Below are 20584 nucleotides of genomic sequence, written 5' to 3'. Positions count from 1 at the left end.
GAGGGTCTTTTTAATTAGCAATTCATTAAATATCACACTTTCAAGTAGACCCTCTTTTGTTGTCATTCTTAGAACACTTTTCAGAGCATTTTTCAGAAAGTTCTCTTATTTTCCTAATTGCAGCTGAAATAACATTTTCAAGCATCAACAGTTGTGTTGTTCCTTACACATTACACTATATTCTTCCAGGAATTAGATTTTATTCCTGAACATAAAAAAAAGAGAAAGCAATTTTATCTTTTTTTTTTCCCTCTCCCATATGTATCTTTACTCAAGAAATGAATTTCAATATATTTCTCTGGAAGCATGGGTTTTCATTATTTTCTCAGGGACTGGCAATTCCAATTTCCCAGATGATAAGTTAAATGTGTAATGTTCGATTATATATCACATTTCATTATATGCAACTGGATAATACCCATGTGAAAGTTATTCCCTGGAAACAGACCACTGAAGTACCATTTAGTACACTGTTGATTTAGGACACAACATGGCACTTCAGTGTACAGAAATAGTTAACAAAACATCGAAAATTACATCATTTACTTTCTTGAAATATTTTAATAATGCCAAATTCTTTAGAGTTTGCAAAGCAATTGTAAAAGTATTCTCATTCTGTCCTCATAGTAAACCCTAGAGATAACTATTGCTGTCTCCATTTTCCAAATGAAGATATTACAGCTCCAAAGGGTTTTCTGTTCCTTAAGTTTCTGTGGTTGTTAAATAGCAGGGCTGGAAATTTTACACAGACCTTCTGACAGTGAGTCTTGGCTGGTTCCTATCATACAGCTTCCTCTAGTTCTGGATATATGAGGGTATTTAAATCTTCTTCTGAGAGAAGGAAATAGTCTCAATATACAATATGAAGCTACCAGCTTTTAGTGCATCATTTGGGGAATGCATCACACAATACCTTGAAGAGCGCAAAACTCACGTTTTTAAATAAGATAATGATTGAATGAAAATAAAATACATGTGCTCAAATAGGGTATAAATTATATTTTTCTGTGTCTAGGCCCTCTGAAAAAATGATTGTTGGTTAGCAGAACAAGTATTTCTCTAGCAGTGCAAGCAGACGTTTTCTTCCTGGTGACATGTGAGAGTGGGTGGTGAGTATTTCAGATCAGAACATTGAGTTCTCGTGAACAAAAAAATGTATAATGGCTGGATTTACTTTTTTTCCCTTTTTTCCCTTAGATTGGCCATCATACAGCCTTTTAAAATTAAATGCCAGGCCTTCTTCAAAAAAGAAAACAAAAAGCAATACTAGCTATCCTGACTACAGATAACCTTTATAACAGATTATTTCTTTATGCTTTATTTTCTCTGAAGAATAATTCCAAAATGTTTAATCAGACAATTTTTAAATTACAATTTAATTATAAATAAATTATCACATAATTAATTCATTAATTAAGGTAAATTAAGTTATAATGTCTCCATTCTGAAGATAAGGTAAAATTAAATTATCGTTGGTTATCATTAAATGCATTTATCACAGTCTCAGGAAATATTTCTTCCCTTAGATTCTACTTAGAAGAAAGCACATGTAAGAGTATGGAAAAGGTCATCTCTAAAGTCAGGAACAGTTGCACATCTTCAAAGAAGACAAGATTCAATATATAAGTAAAAAAAAATTGGTTCAATGTTTTTCATTTGTATGAGTAACGTGTATAGTAAAACAAGAATTCACTTTGAGACCACATGATTTTTAGGCTAACAAGGCATATATATGTGTGTATATATATGTATACATATATATATTTAACACAGGTCTTCATATTTCAGAGATATTACATTAACGTTTCAATCCAAGTTTGTAGAATTCTGAGTTAGTATCTTCTTGTCAGGGAATCTGAATAGTTTGTTTTTATCCTTGCTGTAGTACAACATGTTAAGCATGTAAATATGCTTAAATAATTCACATTTCCTGCATCATTTTCCCCTTCTGAAAATAGGAAAAATAAACCTAAATTATAGTTAATTTGGGGATTAAATGATACTAAATAGCTTTTCAGCTATTTCTGATAATTTTATTGTTTCTCCAAACTGAGAGGATAAGTGCTAATGGGTGAGCATTGTTTTTTTTTTTTTTTAAAGAGAGCAAAAACGTGTTAGAAGAAATACATAGTATTTGCTAAAAGATGCTCAAAATCAGGCCTGCCATCCTGACCTCCACACACACCTTTAAGTTTATGTAATAAAGACTAAAGACCCAATGGATTGAGCGAGGAGGATGTCTTGGACTTAAAAAAGATTGTCAGTCTTTGGCTTTTTACCTCCCTTTGTGTTCTATGAGGGTGGAGATTTTTCCTTATTTCAAGACTAGCTCAGGGAGTTTCAAGAGGTTCGATGAGGTCCGAAGGGGCAGCAGTGTCCAAGGGCGCAACCTTGCCATCTCCTTGCCAGCCAGATGCTTTCTTAGCCAAAAATGTTTGGCTTGTCTAGGTTGTTGTAGAAGAGAAGTCTACCGAGAGTGGTTTTGTGAGCATATGGTCTGTTCCTCTGGAGAATCTGATCAAGGCAAACACACGTTTTTGTCTTCTTTTGTCTGGAAAAGTCTCAAGGTATTAGACTGGTTTGGCTGGATTCCATCCGTGGGGCAGAGCAGAGGGACCTGTTGCAGGTGGGAGGCTCTGCTACATTTCTGTGCTGCAGAGAAGAAACAAAATTTGTGTATTCAGTGGTTAACTTGAATGGCTAACATCTTCACAAGGAAATGGTAGTGTGAGCGGTCTCCATGACAGAAGAAGCTTGCATTCCAAAAGCCACGATGTACTCCATGAAAGAATAAAAATAATAATAATTTGAGTACATTTGCCATGCAGAAGATGCCAATGGTGGATTACAAAAACACCAGTCCAACTCCCCCTTCTCCCCCAACTGTCTCATCTCCTTCTCTGTTCTCTAGCCGGGGGACCCGGAGGCAGCCCAGTCGAGAGGAGAAAAGCAGTGACAGGAAGTTAATAGTGCCCTATTTCACTAATGCCTTGCAGAATTCTCAGGCCAGACTTGAGCCAAAGAAGGGGACATGCTTATATTGGATAATAGGTCATAATGTTGACGCTAATCTTAGCTAGGCTTTTTTTCAATGTTTGAAAATGGGTTTTCTTTTTCTTTTTTTTGAAAATGGGGTTTCTAATACATGAAAGTAACCAGGAATGATTTTGCATCTAAATATACTATCCAGGGGCAAGAAGGCAATATCTGACAGACTATTTAAAGTGAAGGATGACAAAGGGGAAAAAATTTTATACACTGCACACCACTGAGTCCAGCTTTGTAATAATACGAGTTCTGTCTTATCAATGATATTTTAAAAATGTTACCCAAATCTGCCCTTTTAGCCTTGTCTCTATTGATATCACCTTAGTTCAAAGCACCATCTGTCTCACCTGAGTAATGACACCAGCCTCCTCTTTGTGCTCCCACTCCAAAGGTTTCTCCTCCCCTATTCATTTCTGCAGAAGAGGAAACATGGTTTTCTCAGAACATAACATAGGTTATGTTTACCTTCCTTGCTTAAACATTTCAATGGCTGTATTGCTTTATGACAAAATCTAAACTCCCTCCCTTGTCCTACAAAATCTTGTTTCTGCCTATTTCTCCATCTTCTTTTAGAGCCATTTTCAAAACCCCACTTTAACTCTGCTGTAGGCTTCAATCTCTTGTGATCGTCTTCTGGCTCATGAAGGCTCTTCTGTGCCCGGTGCCTGCGGGACCTGCCCCTTCCCTCCATCCCTTCCCATAGCCACGCCAACACACCACATCTCTCCAAAGAATTCCTTGACCTTCCTACCTAAACAAAGTGTCCTATGCATCTCTCCATCTCCACAAATCATTTTCTCCTTTATAGCATTGATTTATCACTCACTACAACACTAACTAAAATAGCACTCATATGTTCAATGTTTTAGTGTTCGTTTCTTCTCTCAAAAACATCGTGTCCCCACATCTCAAACAAGATCTACACTTGGTGGGTGTTTGAATATTCATGAAATGCATTATTATGTTATTGTTGTTGGTCCTATTGTGTCATTATCAACTCAAAAAATAGGAAAAATGTACAGAGTAAAAAGAAGTGGGAGAAAGAAAATAATAAGAATCAGACATTAATAAAACAAAAATGTTACATTTTGTGAGGCGGGGACTCTAGAGATAATAATACAAAAAGTTGATTCTTTAGAAGAGTGAAAACACACCATGATCTATCAAGGCAAACTAGGAAAAAAGAAAAAGCACAGAGAAGGAAAATTAGCTTTAGAAAATAGAATAATTACATTAGTAGAAGCTATTTAAAACTTCTAAGACAATGAAAATGTTAATGACAATATATTTGAAAAGGAATAATATATTTTATTTATTTTATTTTTTTAAAGATTTTATTTTATTTATTTGACAGAGAAAGAGATAGCCAGTGAGAGACGGAACACAAGCAGGAGGAGTGGGAGAGGAAGAAGCAGGCTCATAGCAGAAGAGCCTGATGTGGGGCTCAATCCCAGAACTCTGGGATCATGCCCTGAGCTGAAGGCAGATGCTTAACGACTGAGTCACCCAGGCACCCCATGAAAAGGAATAATATACTTCAGAAAATATATTCTCAACTAACATAAATGAAATATGTAACTATTAATGTAAAATATGAATCAGTGGCCAAAATATCCTTCCTGCAAAAGTTTTGGAAAAGAAAGTGATGGCCAATAGTTTTGGAGATGTTTTAACAAGCCTTTGAAGAAACACAACAATCCTCATCTTACAAAAGCTGTTCAGAGAATAGGAAAAGAGGACTGACTCCCGAGCACTTTTTATTAGACCTGTATAACCTCAATTATAAAACTGGACAAGAATAGTACAAGAAAATAAAATTGCAGAGCAAACTCATTTATGAACACTGATGCAGAAAGCATGAATACACTCTTACCAAATTGAAACCTGCAATGTATGTATATAAAATATATCACATTTAAATTTGTTTTGTTCCAGCCATAGAAAAGAACATAGTATCAGGAAGTGTAACGGTGTGTTTATACATTTTAACAAATAAATTAATCTCAGTTGTTGCATGGAAATATTTGACAAAAATTCAGCACCTGTTCATGAATAAAAATAAAAACAGAAACAAAACACTTAGCAAATCCTAAGTCGAAGGTTCCTTCACCTGATAAAAGGGTATTTGTGAAAACCTGTATCAAGCATTATCTTTATTGACGTAACTTTAAAAATATTAAAAAGGCCTGTAGTAGTCCTCAACTCAAACTCAAAGTGATCTATCCTAAGCACTCTGTGATGTCTCTGGTCATAAAGTAGAAGTGGTCAGAATACACAGAGCTCATCCACAAGGTGAGCTGGTCGGCCATGTAGCATTTACTGAATATGAAATGTTTCTGGGGTAGCCTTAATGTTTCTAGGATAGCCTCTCCATAAACGTAGTGTAGTGCATATTGTGAGAGAGGGAACACGCACGCAGTTCGAAAATTAATTGGAATGGGAATGCATAGGGAAATACCCAAACATCTTTTGTTGCATTCAATTGAGCCCAAGAAAAATGAGTCTAATTCCTGAAGGCTATTACTTCCCCAACATGAATGCTGCTTCTATTTTATTTTGACAGGCACACCTCATTTTATAGCCCTTCGCAGATGCTGCATGTTTTACAAGTTGAAGGTTTGTGGGCACCCCACATCAAGCAAATCATCTATCGGAGCCAGTTTTCCAACAGCATTTGCTCACTTCATGTCATCGGGTCACATTTTGGTAATTCTCATAACATTTCAAATGTTTTCATTGTTATTATATTTGTTCTGGTGATTTGTGCTCAGTGATTAGGACTGGCTGAAAGTTTGGATAATGGCTAGTATTTTTTAGCAATACAGCATTTTTTAATTAAGGCGTATACATTTTTTTTAGACATAATGTTTTTGCACAATTCATAGACTACAGTATAGGGTAAACATAGCCTTGTATGCACTGGGAAACCAAAAAATTCATTTGACTTGCTTAATTGCAACATTTGCTTTATCTGAGGTGGTCTGGAAATTAACCTACAATATCTCTGAGATATGCCTCTATGTCAGATAGTAATTGTTTAGGTTTGATAAGTTATATTTGACGTTACTTTTTAATTTCCATACAGCTGAAAGATTTGCTTCACTCCATAACAGGAAGTTCCACTAGTTACTATTTCAATATTCTTTCAAATTCTTGTTTAAAAAATGTACACCCATGCTAAAGACTTCCTAGGCATTTGCAGATTTATATTTGCACTTATGTAAAATTTCATGGAATTTCCATGGTGGTTAAAACTTTCCAATGTATAAATATTCGAAGAGCTGCTAGATACTCTTGATATAAACAGATCTCACCTGAGGGGAACATGGTAAAATGGTGGACTAAGTACATTATCGGGGCATAAAAGTTTTGTGAACAAATCAAGCCTCCTTTTACATGAAGGACCGTATTATAAGTGCACCTAATCACTTAGCAAAATATTGATTTTAAATACTAAAAGGGGGACAATGTCTTATTTAAATAAGAATATTGATTAAAATTTAGAAGAAATAATAGAAATAGAAAAATCACTATTTAATAATCATTATAGTAATAACTGACTCAGGCAAAAACTGTAAGCTAAGGAAAAATCACTAGATTATAAATGTTGGGATATTCAAAGAGTCTGAAATTATTACATTACAGATTAATAATGACAAAAGGAACAAAAGCTGATCTTAACCAACCAAACTTAATATTAACAATATGGGACCTTAGAGAATTACTAATGTTAAGTATTTATGTTTTCTCTGCTTTTTTGAGATAAAACTGACATATAATATTGTATTAGTCCAATGTGTACAGACATGATGTTCAGGCATATGTCTAAAATGATTACCACTAATAAGTTTAATTAACATCCATCACCTCACAGAGTTATCTCTCTTCTTCTTATGAGAACTTTTAAGATCTAATCTTTTAGCAACTTCTAAGTATATAATACAATATTAACTTAGTCACCATGCTGTACATTACTTACCTAGCCCTTATTTATCTTATAACTGCAAGTTTTTACCTTTTGAACACCTTCACTCATTTCCCCCAACCTGCACCCACTGTGCCTGTCAGTATGTTTTCTTTGGAAAAATACATATATTTCTCTGCCTATTAGCTATTTATTCTACTCAAGTATTATATTTTTGTTGCATTAAAGAATGATGACTTTTTCTCTATATACGATTGATTTTCATGGATCTATACCAAAACTAAAGCAAGGCATAAAAAATTTCAAAAGAGTTTTTTTTTTTTTTGAACCAATGGAATATTTTTTCTTCAACAATACCCATAGGTTCTTAAAAAGAATATCCAGCAAGAACCTCCAGCAAATAAGCATTTTTTTCTTTTTATGTAAGTGTTTGTTTTATCTCCTGGTAAAGAAAGATAACAAATTATGATATCATGTACTACTACTAATTCTTTAGACTTTGGTGGGGAAAGGTAATTATTCTTAGATCAACTATGTAGCATATTTATAAATAGACATTGATAATACGTCTGGTTTTCTAATGAAAGTCTGAACTTTTCACACTAAAAGACACTTTGTGGACTTGAATTCTCAGTCCTGTGGAGTTCATGTGGCTCTAAACTAACATTACTATAATTAAAATTAAATTAACAGATTTAAAAAATTTTAAACTAACATCCAGAAGACCCAATGTTAGAAAACTTCCCTTTATATTTAAAAATTTGTAATCTAGTAGCTTGGCTAAGACGAAATCCCCAAATTTACACAGAAGATCAGAGTTACTGAAAATGATGGTTTCCCTCCTCCAGCTCCACTGACCACAGTATCTGCTTTTACTAGAGTATCTCAATCTTTGTACAGGAAGATGGTGCTTGATCTCAGATTTTGGTTTGACCCAAAGTGACAGAAGCAGTTACTTTGAAAATCCCAACTTATTGTAACCAATTGGTGGGTTAAAAAAAGGAAAAAAATTAGCATGACTCTGCCAAGTGACATAGCATGAAAACATCCATAAACAAAGGGGAGAACTTTGGCATTTTTCTGACAATAAATTTACATCATATCCCCATAGCAGGAACTTTGGACAGATAGGAAAATATTTCTCTCATTGTGATTTTATATGTCAGTGCATCTGAGACTATTTGTGCTCTAATGTTTGTGTATATGGTTATTGGATCTAATTGTTATCTAATCTCAAGAAATGTCAGGAAGCACTTGAGCTATCATGCGAACAGAGAAATCTTTAAAGAGATGGGGCTTAGATTGCCCTCCTAAAATGTCCTGTGCGTCTTGAAGTGCCAAGCCCAGCCTAGGGCTATTAGATCCCTTAATATGTTATTCTTGAGTATATATTTCAGATCTGCTGAAATGTGCTAATGAGGGCAAGGGACTAGAGTCTGGCTTAAAATAAAGCTATGTAGGTAAGGGTTATATTTCTTCTTAAAGAATCAACATTAAGAGCTGTATGTTTGGAAAACAATGCATTCAGCTGGGAAGGAGGGGATTCTTGTCAACATGGTGGAGTGAACTAATGAGAGTAGTTGCATTAAAAAATATAAAAATTCCAGTTAATATTTTAATTAAAAGAAGAAAGAAATTAATTCCAAGTTACAAGTAGAAAGAGGATGAAGTAGAACTGTGAGTGGGAATTAAGGCTACACATTTCAGTGGGTATCAAAAGGCGATATGCACATAAATTCCAGGGAGAAAACTGGCCATGCCATAGACCATCACAGTCAGCGAATCTCACCGAGAGATGACGCTGAGCTTCATACGTTAGATCAGCATTAAGGAAGGGCTGGATTATCTTGAAAACGAGACTATGAAGTTTTACCACAGTGTTTCAGATATGAGATGATGAAGCAGGATGTTTATAAATCATGAATGAATTGTACAAACTCCAGATCAAAAATTAATTTTGAGAAGTGTTTAGAATTTAGACAAACCATATGGATTACAAAGTATAAATAAAGTATTTTATAGAAAGACTTCATTCCAGGGCTCTCAGATACAATAGAAAACGATACGCAAAAAAATGTATATTATTTGTAAATGATTTACAAAGAACTAGACATAATAGGAAATATGAAAGGGATTTTAAAATAAACATGTTTAAACTGAAAAGTGGACTAGAAACTGTGAGAAGAAAGGAGATCATACAAAAAGAGCAGAAATACTAAAAGCTCTGTAAAATGAAAAAAAATTCTGTAAACAAAAATGTAGTTATTGAATTAAAAAAAAAAGCTAACAAATAGACAAAATCAAATGGATGATGACTCATCACCTAAGAGAGAATAAATAAATTGGACATAAGATATGAAACCGAAGGGAGAGAAAGCAAGTCTTGAAACTGGGGTTTGATAGCACAAGCAATCATATTTAATGTTTTAGTCTGTATGCATTTTTATGATCTATGAAAGCAACTTAGAAAAATTCTAATTTTTTCTCTTTCAATTTAATTTTCCTGAATTATGAAACCACTGCAAAATTTGTACAGATGACAAACTTGCACATTGCTACTGTGCACACTAAGATTGCAGGGTCATAAAGGAAAGTGAACCAGCCACCTCTAAGTCTCCACTGGTGTCTTCTCGGAGACGCTTGCATCACTTTGGGAAGGCTCAGGAAGCATTTGCTCTGAATAGACTTGCTCATCATAGAGTTAGAAACAGGGAACAGAAGCATGATTTGCAAAATAGCAGGTGCCTGGAATGATGTCAGACAAATCCTAGTACGGCACATTCCTTTTTATGGGAGGATGACCTTTGAAGAGGGGAGTAGGGCCAAGAACTTTGGTTAATGTCTGAGTCCCAAAAGAAGATGTGGAGTTGTATGGAAGCTTAAAGGATGGAATCTTCATACGACATTGAGTTTCTATGGACATTTTATTTTTTAAAAGATTTTATTTATTTATTTGACAGAAAGCAGCACAATCAGGGAGAAGCCGAGGGAGAGGGAGAAGCAGACTCCCTGCTGAGCAGGGAGCTGGACATGGGACTGGATCCCAGGACCCTAGGATCATGACCTGAGCCAAAGGCAGACGCTTAACCAACTGAGCCACCCAGGTGCCCCATGAGCATTTGACAGAAACATGGCATAATGTGTCAATGTGTTGACAAAAAGAAATAGCAAAACAAAGATATTATGCAAAATGAAGAAGGAGATACCATGAGGAATGGCACAGCCTGGACTAGAAAGAATAGACAGTTTCCTTTAGTTGACTCTGGAGGAAAAGTGGAAAATTAAACTAGGGAAGTGGAGATCTTATGTAGAGACATCTTGCAGGCAATCCAAAATTGGGAGTGGAGTTTTAAAGAGAAATCTAGGAGGTAGAGATAAAAATTAAAAATTGACTACACAACACGGAGTAAGAAAAACAGACAGCCAAAGAGATCTAGAGCTTGTGAAAGTGAGGGCAAAAACTGTGGAAAAGAGAGGAAGAGTTAAAGAGTTGAATCTCTGTTGAATAAAAAGAGAACAGATGCTCAAGATATGAGGGTTATTGGGGCGCCTGGGTGGCACAGCGGTTAAGAATCTGCCTTCGGCTCAGGGCGTGATCCCGGCATTCTGGGATCGAGCCCCACGTCAGGGCTCTTCCGCTATGAGCCTGCTTCTTCCTCTCCCCTCCCCCTGCTTGTGTTCCCTCTCTCGCTGGCTGTCTCTATCTCTGTCAAATAAATAAAAAAAAACTTTAAAAAAAAAAAAAAAAAAGATATGAGGGTTATTGTCCAATGCAGAGGTGTAAGAAAGAGGAATGAAAGAGTAGGAAATGAGTTCAGGGGAAGAGGATTTGGGCAAAAGGATGTTATTGATTTTAATCATTAGGTGACCATCATTGACCTGTGCAGAGTACTTTTTTGCAGTCACAGTGGCATTTCAGTTTTTAAAGTTAAAGTGTTATGCCAGTTATTATCCCCAAATACACTCCCCCAGTTTTCCTGGGCATATGGTTGCACCTAGCTGCTGGCAAGACTAGAAATTGTAGTTCTTTTATTTATGTTATTATATTTGGAGACTTCTTGCTATTGCCTAAACTTTAGTCAAAACAAAACAGACATTAAAATCCCAAGCTATAACAGAAACCTAAAATATGTGTGGACCCATGAAGATTGGAAAGGTCATGACCCTCGTGATGCCGTCATCATTGGTGACCTGCTGTCTTTGATAACTTGTGAAGCAGAACACATGGGTATCGAGTCTCAGCTCCCCAACCTCTGTGGAAATGGTTGTAAAGAGCCATAATGTGATTGTATATTGTCTGAATCTTGCTGCTTTATGCAAATTATTACAATCAAGAAAACACCTCAGGCAAGATTTGACTTACTTTCAAAACAAGAAGAAAGGGAAAGTCCAGAAATATGAGGCTTTGCAGAGTTTGAAAATATAACTCATTTTGTAGTCTTCAAACACAGGAGAATAAAAATGTTATTCAGAACATTTATCAAGCCCTCTGTTTATGATTCCTCAGCCAAGAAATTTACCTAAACTCAGGGTGATGGTTAGAAAATGAGTGTTGCCTTTACTCTAGCCCTATTGTATCAAGACGTCTTCAAGTTACCTTCATTCAGACAAGTTAGGAAGAAATGGTCCCACAAAATAAAATCTTAAGCCAGACTTGGAACAATATTCATAAATAAACACTGTGGTTTGTTCCTCAAATATTGTACTGGGGGGAGGTAATAAATCAGAAGCCCAATAACTTTTGAGAGAATAATTACAAAGGAGTTACAAGTCTGGCCTACAAAAATCTGATTGTTTATTTCTAAAAGAGTTTTCAGCCTCCTAGAATTGCAACAGCAAGGCATTTGTGAAATTGCATCTCCCGGAAGTATATACACTTTCTTCAGATCAGGCCACAGGAGATTATGGACACAATGAAGAACCTCCCAGAAATCAGAGTCAAGTGCCAAGGAAGACTGAAAACAAGGTGGTTTTTCTCACAGATCAGAAAGAATCTAACCAATGAATTTCTGCAACATTCAGCAAAACCAGCCTTTACCGTTTCTGCCCAGGATTTCAGCATTGTCATGGACTGATGGACTTGTTTTTCATTCTTTTTTCTCGGTGGGCTTTTTTTTTTTTTTTTTCAGTAGCATTTGTTTGTTCCTTTTCCATCATCATATATTATTCTCCCTGTCAGTTTTGGACCCAGGCAAGAGGGAGTGCTGCCTTGGGCTCCATGCACTGGTGGGCCTGACTCCTTCATCCTTCAGCCTTGCTCCAATCATCAAGGTGAGAATTCTACAGGCCGAGTAGCAACAGTGCTCAGCTGGAACCCATGTTCCATTCTAGGCTATGTTTTGGATACCTGGGACTCCAGGATACCCCGTCCAAACAGTCTCACATGGGCCTCCATATTTTGCACAGACATTTTATCCACATCCTCTTCCTGGGAGCTGCCCGCCCCACTGTGGGCCTTAGCTTAAGCCCAAGAACTGGCTAATGGGCAGCTCTTCAGGGGAGGTTGACTGTACTCTGGACGTGCGGGCCGAGTGTCATGCAATTGACCAAAAAGAGGGATGTGAAAAGATGGAATGGCATAAAGGGTTAGGAGGTGGGGGCATGTATGTCTGTGTTACCACACTCCGGATGGACAAACGAGTCTGAGAATTCCGAATTTCTCAAAGGTGGATATAAGTTATTTAATAATCCATTTGCTTGATTTAGAATTTTTAAGGATTTTGGCACATGCTATGTAAACTATTTATATTCATGCTTCTGTCCCCAGGAAGGCTGGGGTGTGTACAAATGTGTGTGTGGTGGGTGAGGATGAGTAGAAAGGGCAGATCATTCTTCTGTTAGTTTGCAAGTCGCCAGGTAGGAGAGAATCCACAACTGGTCATAATGGACAGCAATGTCCATTGGCCACGTGTTAGAGGCTTCGACTGAATGTGGCCGTTGGACAGGACCTTGGGCTTTGTCCCTCAGCTGGAGAATGAGTTAAATTTGTTGGAAGAAATGTGCTCAGGTATTTGGTGGCCACAAGAAGGAAGGACCCTGGCAGTCTGCAGGCTGTGCAACAAAATCCGTTCCCTTCTTTCTGGGCACAAGTCTGCGCAGCTGTAAACTGCTTCTCTCATCCTCATACAGCTGACTGCTTCTGTACTCCAGTTCTCATCGGTAAAATATGAACACAAATGAGAGGCATTTAGAAGATCTTACCCTGTTCCTCCTCTTTTTTTCCTGCCTAGGGACTGAAACGTGGATGTGGCAGAAGTTCATCATCAACCGTCTTGAGGAAGGCAACTTCTGGGAGAAAGGTGGAGTATTCCATGGGGAGAAAACGAAGCCGTAGGAAACAAATCGCAGAGCAAAGCCTCACTTGCCTAGGCTCTTTGGACTTTAATTGTTCCATGTGCATGAGCTAAACTTCCATTAACCTAAGGCATTGTTTTTTTTTTTGTTTGTTTGTTTTCCAGCAGTTCAGTCTATCATAATAAAACTGCTTGGGAAAATATGGGCTGATTGCTATTTTTTTTATTGCTATTCTTTTCAAGTGAACGGGTCAACAGAATTGTAATGGTAAAGAAAAAGTCTGCTTTACACTGGATAAGAGACAGATGGAGTGCGTGGAAATAATTAACTTATAACATTGTCTTTTTGTCACGTGGTTTCTATATGCTTAAGAAGTATGATATTAATCACAATTCTAAGAAGAGGCAGGTTTACATGGTCCATATATGAAGTCTTATCACGCATATCTCCTCTGTCAGAAAAACATTATATTATATATATGATATATAATATCTATAACAATGTATAGAGTATAGATAATATAGATAGCATAGATTATAAAGAGTATATAAAGTGCACAGCATGTACAGTAGAAAGGATAATATTATATACTACTCTCCATGTGTTCACAAATACATTTATGTATATATTACTTTCCACACATTCACAGAAAGTATGTTTTCTGAAAGTATAAGAATATTGAATTTTCACAAGTCACAAAACAACAGAACTTCCAAGGTGTTCTAAAATTAGGTAGAAAATAGTTACTTATAAGAAAACATCCAGAAATGCATCATTAACTCTCTGAATGTGTAAATAAATCTGACATTTGCTAGAAGCTAATGAGATACATGGTTGCTGTCTAACTTGTCAAGCATTCTTTTCTGGAAATCTTAAAAAGAGAAGCCTTCTAAATCTGAGTCATTAAGGTGAGACTCAGTCAAAACATACCAAAAATCAGAATCACATTCCTGTCTTCTAAGAGTATTTCAGAGGGAAAAGCAAGGGCTCCACTGTTGGCTAGATTTGATTTCAAAGCCTCATCCTGTAAATTACTGGCTGCCTCTTAAGCATTTCCTGGAGCCCTGTGCACGGTAGAAACTTAAGAGTCAGAGCCAACTATAGTTTGGGGTCAGCTATTGGCAATGCTGTAAATGTACTTGCCCTTTCTGCCTCCCCCTGCATTTTCCCATTTATTTTGACTGCTATCTTCCTTCCGAATGCAAAACCCAGCGTCCCAATCATCAGTTTAGATTTAGACCGCTTGTGTCCTAATGCCTGATAAAGCAGTTTGGTCTATACTCCATACAACCAAAGTGGATGGATTCTGGATTCAACTCCATCTCAGATCTGTGCCTTTAAGGAAATATACTTGAATTTTGGTATATGCACAGAAAACCGTGCTGTTTGCCCTACTTCGATCCAGAAGGTTGGGTTGAAGGGAAGAATATATATAAAGCACGGATGGAAGAACACAAAATGTTGTTGTCACTTATGTGTCCAAAGGAATATTCGCAGAAAAATAATTCGACAATGACGTTATAAAATTGCTGTTCACAAACACTGATTTATAAAGAGCAGTCTTTGGCTTTGTTGATCATCTCCATTATGTATTTGTTTTCTGTTTCAGCTATTTTCAGTAATTTACGTACAGTTTCCTTCTTTAGGTATAGTTTATCTTTTTCTTGCTATTTAAATCAGATTTCTATTTCATGAATATATTAGCCTATTTGTTTTTCAAATGTAATCCCTTAAGTGCAATAAATTGTCTTTTTTTTATAGAGGCTTTTAAAAGTATAAATATTTGTCTAAGTACCATTTGGGCTGCATCCCATAATCTACAATAGTAGTATTTGCATTATTATTCAGTATTAAGTAATCTTGCATTTTCATTAATATGAAAATATTACATACTAAGATTTATTTCTCCCGTAATATTTTTCATTTCCATGTTATTCTATATTTTTCTGCATGCAGATTACATGTTCATTACATGTTTTTCTTAGCATCATGGAAATTATATCCTCTATTTCTACCTTTTATGTGGCTGTTATTGAAATTATCAAATCCATTTCACTAAAAGTTTAAGTGAATAAATTTCTCCACCTTCTCTTCAAACAATTTGATGTCCTCATAATACTGCATCTAAGAATGTCCCTGTCCTGTCTCTTACTAACAGATATTATTGTCCACTCTTCTGATTTTAATCTTCTGGTTATCACTAATGGGGACATTCCAGTTTTATAGTGTCAACATGGGTTTAGATTTACCCACGTACTTACAGATTGTTTTTGGTCACAGACGACACATTTTCAATCCTTTTTGTGGGTAATTTTCTTTCTTTGTGAATTACATATAAAAATATATTAGAAAGAATTAATGGATGGCACAGTTACTATGTTTTTGTATATATATGTACATATATATACATATGTATAGGGAAAATTATCTTATTTTGGTTTCATTCTGGAGTGAGAATAAAGATAATTAACTCATGTTGTGTCCAATCTAGATTTAATTCTGTGCCTATAATACTTTAAATTTGCATAAAGCTAATTGGGCATCATAAATTTATACACTTCCTTACATCTAAGTTTAGTATAATTTGCAACCTGAAACTACTTTTAACCATAGTTTTAAAAAAAAGAGCTGTACATTTTCACAGTAGCTTATTTCATGGCTCTTGTGCTGTAGAGAATAGCTTGATGAACTGACAAAGTGCAGAAGACAGTGACTACATGGTTTGCAGTGATTGTTGTAGGATTTATATTTAACACTTGTCAATGGCAATAGAGGGTATTTAGCTTTAAGAACGCAAATGAAACACATAGATTTGAGGGAGGTGTAAAGGAAACAATGTAGCTTCTTACATTATAGACTTAGCATCAGCTTCCCTTTTGCCACTTAACTCAGTTTTAGAAGTTGCAGGAGTAATTGGCCTGCTTCAGAAGTTGTGAATAATCAGCTACATTGATTTTAATGTATTAATAATTTAATAATAAAAATACATGCTTTAAAAATGTGTCTAAGGAAATATAAGAAGGGTTCCATCTGAGTGTGGCATTATCAAGTCCAGATTCTTCACTCGGCATTCATGAACTGTTTCAAATGAGCCTTTGGGGCCAATCGAGATTACCTAATAGAAGCAAAATGTTCATAGCTTTGTTTATAGATGAGATGGTACTTTGACTTTTGTTTATTTTTTTAAATAATCCTCCAGATAATGGTCCTACTTCAATATTTTTGCCAATGATATCTTTACAACTTAACCCACAATTTTCGCAATGTTGAACTGCTGTTTTGGTGATCATAATAATTTTCCTTAAAGTTACTTAATTGCTCAATATGGATTTCTATTAGTGAATTTATTCTCAAACTTTACTTCCAGCCACCACTGGATATACTAGGAGGCAATTTAAAGGCTTAAAATCCAATTTTGACTTTAACTCTCTGAGAGTCAATTCATTCATTACTAATAATAAAATGACTACTCTCTAAAGCTAAATACTTCAGCGAACATATACGAAGGGTTGGGCACACAGTAGATCAATAGCGAAGTCCCCCATTATCTGCAGCAGATATATTCCATGACCCCCAGTAGATGCCCGAGTACTATATATACTATAAATTTTTTCCTACATACACATACCTAGATAAAGTTTAAAATTAAGCTCAATAAAATATTAAGAACAGTAAGTTATAATAAAATAGGACAATTATAATACTACCTTGAAATAAAAATTATGTGAATGTCGTCTGTCTCTCTTGTATTGTATTCACTCTTCTTCTTGTGAGGTTGTGAGATGATGCAATGCCTACATAAGGAGATAAAGTGAGGTGAATGATGGAGGCACTGTGACCTAGAATTAGGTTACTATTGACCTGATGATTCATCAGAAGGAGGCTTATCTGCTTCTGGATCACAGTTATCTGCAGGTAACCAAAACTGTGGAAAGCAAAACCATGGGTAAGAAGGGAGTATTGTATGTTACATTTGTTCTCATCCCCCTGCCTTTGTACTCCGGAATTTACATTTATTATTTTACTTATAGGCCTAAATTCTTGGGATACCAGCAAACCTCTAAGATGTCTTGTGGCAGGTTGGTTTCTGCCTAGGATTATTTGTGAGAAGAGGGGTGCCTGGCTGGCTTACTTGTGACTATTGCTCTTGGGCTTGTGAGTTTGAGCCCCACATTGGGGGTAGAGTTTATTTTAAAAAAGTATTGTTAATATTGTCAAGCTTGTTAAATGCTTGAACGTGTTTTGATTATTTAATCGAATTGCAAATGCTGACCCTCTTTGAGATAGAAGACTCACTGATCTCGAGGAGCACACGACACAGTGAAACAGGGGATGAGTGCTCCATACATTGCGTAATCCAGATAATAAAATATGGTAAAGGCCCAGGCAGGCCTAATCATTAGGCTCTAAGAAAATCATGGGTTCTTCCAGGAAGGCTCTTCATATAGAGTAAATTATAGGAAATCATTATACTAACTGGTAGACTTGCTTCTGTGGCTAGAAATTGATAAGGGAGATTCAGCAATTCTGTTGTACAGCTTTTTCTATTCCTTATTTGTTCCAAGAAATGAGCATATAATTTGGTGTTGTAGCAAGCACATTTCTACACGATCCTTTAGTGCATGATAGCTTCTTATGCCAACAAACAAATAAACCAATGAAACAAACAAATAAAGAACACACAAAAAAACCCAACCTTGCTATTCTTTGGTCAAGAAACTGAATATGAGTGAATGGGGAGAAACTTTTGAATCTTCGGTTTTCGCCTCCCTGTCCCCAGGCTTGGACAAAGTAATTAGAACAATTTTACTCTGAGGCTCCATCTTAGAGCAAGGCTTAAGATTATTGAGAGAAATACAATATTGTTAGAGAATGGGAAAAAATCATACTTCGACTTTAAAGTGTGAATCAATAATGACAGTGAAGGTATCTGGAGAGAGGAGAGGACAGAAAATGTGAGCCATTGACTAGGGAAAGGACAGGAAAAGAAGAGTCTGGAGCCCGAGGTGGCAATTTTATGCAATATGAAATTGTGCTGGCCCTTAATTCAGAGTCTAGGGGAAAATAACCAAGCCTCCTAAAATGTGCTTTAAGGCTCATATATTCCAGGAATAGCATATAAAAAGTCTGCAAGACAAAACTTCAATTCTAGTCTTGCAGCATCCATGAGAAAGCTGGATATCATGTGGCTTTAGCCTCTCTGTCATCTTCATCTTTTCTCCTCCTCCTCCTCTTTTTTCTTCTACTCTTCCTTCTCCCTTTTTTTCTTCTTCAGTGATGCTCACGACACTAGGCTCTGGAAGGACCCTGTGCCGAGCACACGGCGCTAAATGTACTTAGTCTCCGCGACTGCACTTGAAGTGTCTCATCTAAAACAAGGGATTCGGAGAAATGAAAAATTAGGTTAATCAACGTTCTGAGATAAACGGTAGTTAACAATCAGATCAAACAATGAGAACCAAATCCGATGCCTGGCAGGCTCATAAAGTGTTAAACATACAAAGAGGAGGATTTTAATCTGGTGTGAGAGATGCATCCAAATGTTTTATTTTTACATTTGAAAATGCTGTGCTGCTTCAGGTAATTCAAAAAAATCCAAATGGAAATTCTTTCAAGAAAAGTAAATACAACTTCTTTTATCAGGTGCCAATTTTCTGTTTAACGATAAGCAAAATGGAAGGCGTCTGTTTTAAAACTCTTGGCATAGGAAAATAAACCCTTCTCTTTTTTTTAACAAAAAAAAAATCAGATTTTATTCACCTACAGGTAGGAGTCAATTTTTAGCATATTATAATAAAATAGATTTTCAAGAATAAATTAGGTTATTGATTTGTCCAACAAAAGAGAAAAATTCCATTCAAGCCATTCAGGTTGAATGTATACTGACTTTCAATAGATTATACACTGAGATAACATGACTTTTCAGATCATCAAATCACACACAAGAATTTGAGATCTTACACAATACTGTAACTATAATTTCAAAGACAGGAGTAGTCGTGAGGCACCAGGTTCAGCAGCAGTATATCTAGACTACAGACCTAGTTTCCCATTTTCATACTTACCTCATTAGGAAATACTGAGTTCCATATATAATATATCAGTTTTCTAGGTGATACATGCCATCATTGATTACAGAATCTGGAGAGCTACAGTAGCTCTTTTCATAATGAGGCGTATTCAACTTATATGTCAATAGTTTCTGTGGCATATTCCAGGGAGCTGTACACAGCCCCCATCTATGGATTATAGGTTTGTGTGTCATTTATTAGCGATAGGAGTTAAACTGGGCACATTCTGTTAGGAAACACCATTGAGGCACTTGTGAAATTTACCTGTCATTAGCATATTTTCAAAGAGATTTGACCAGAATGAGTTGTAGATCTCTGGGTAATTCTTTTCTTCTCAAAACACCCTCTGACTTCTGTCAATATACCCTTGACACTTGGTCACCTGGGTGGCTCAGTTGGTTAAGTGTCTGCCTTCAGCTCAGGTCATGATACCAGGGTCCTGGGATAAAGCCTGGTGTCATGCTTTCTGCTCAGTGGGCAGCCTGCTTCTTCCTCTCCCTCTGCTGCTCCCCTTGCTTGTGCTCTCTCTCTCTGTCAGATAAATAAATAAAATCTTTAAAATATATATATATACGCTTGACACGTATGTCTCAGTTGTCTTTTTATAATTTGTCTTAAAACACTTTCTGCAATATTTCTTTCAAAAGAATAAGCCTCTTAACATCTGGATTCGAAGCATATAATGGGCATCAGGAATTATTACTACTAAGAATGGTGATAGCAGCTGTATTCTTTCTGAGGACTTTCACAGTTTATTTAAACCTCAATTTCTCTGTTTTTATTTTTTGTCATCCAAAGGTGTTTGAACATTTGTAAGATTGTACTAGATTATGTAACTTTTCTATAGTCACTTTTAATTTTTTTGTGACCAATAATTCTCTATAGGTTTTATATTCATTAGAGGCTTCAAATGAGCTTCCAGAAATATTCTTTCATCCTATGAGTCATTCCTACATAAGTTTGATTTTCATTCAATTCTAAGCAATGAACTTATAACCCTTTTGTTATAATATATACATACTGCAGAATGATGAAAAGTATTATTTCATGCATTAAACTTCAATTAAAATTACAATATTATTCTTATTTTTTTCTAGCAGAAGTGACCTTTGGCCATTAACTACATATTTTTAGTGACTGGGTAGAAACCAGATGCCATTGATGAGTAATTCTACATTGTAACAGTTTGTGAACACATCCATATTCCAGATGTCTAGAACATGTTTTATAAATGGTGACTTCATGT

At 35.9% G+C, this 20584-nt stretch overlaps 1 long non-coding RNA gene across 1 annotated transcript in view; it reads left to right on the top strand.

Annotated features, from left to right (window-relative positions):
- Nucleotides 1-13505, top strand: part of LOC117803116 — a 125370-nt gene extending 111865 nt beyond the window's left edge. The window contains exons 2-3 of the long non-coding RNA XR_004626784.1: nt 5612-5754; nt 13204-13505. This is a non-coding gene — a long non-coding RNA (uncharacterized LOC117803116). The remainder of the gene's footprint in view (nt 1-5611; nt 5755-13203) is intronic.
- The last annotated feature ends 7079 nt before the right edge of the window (nt 13506-20584 follow it).

This window comes from Ailuropoda melanoleuca, chromosome 7, assembly GCF_002007445.2.
Source record: "Ailuropoda melanoleuca isolate Jingjing chromosome 7, ASM200744v2, whole genome shotgun sequence".
NCBI lineage: Eukaryota > Metazoa > Chordata > Mammalia > Carnivora > Ursidae > Ailuropoda > Ailuropoda melanoleuca.
This window is presented reverse-complemented; position numbering and strand designations above follow the sequence as displayed.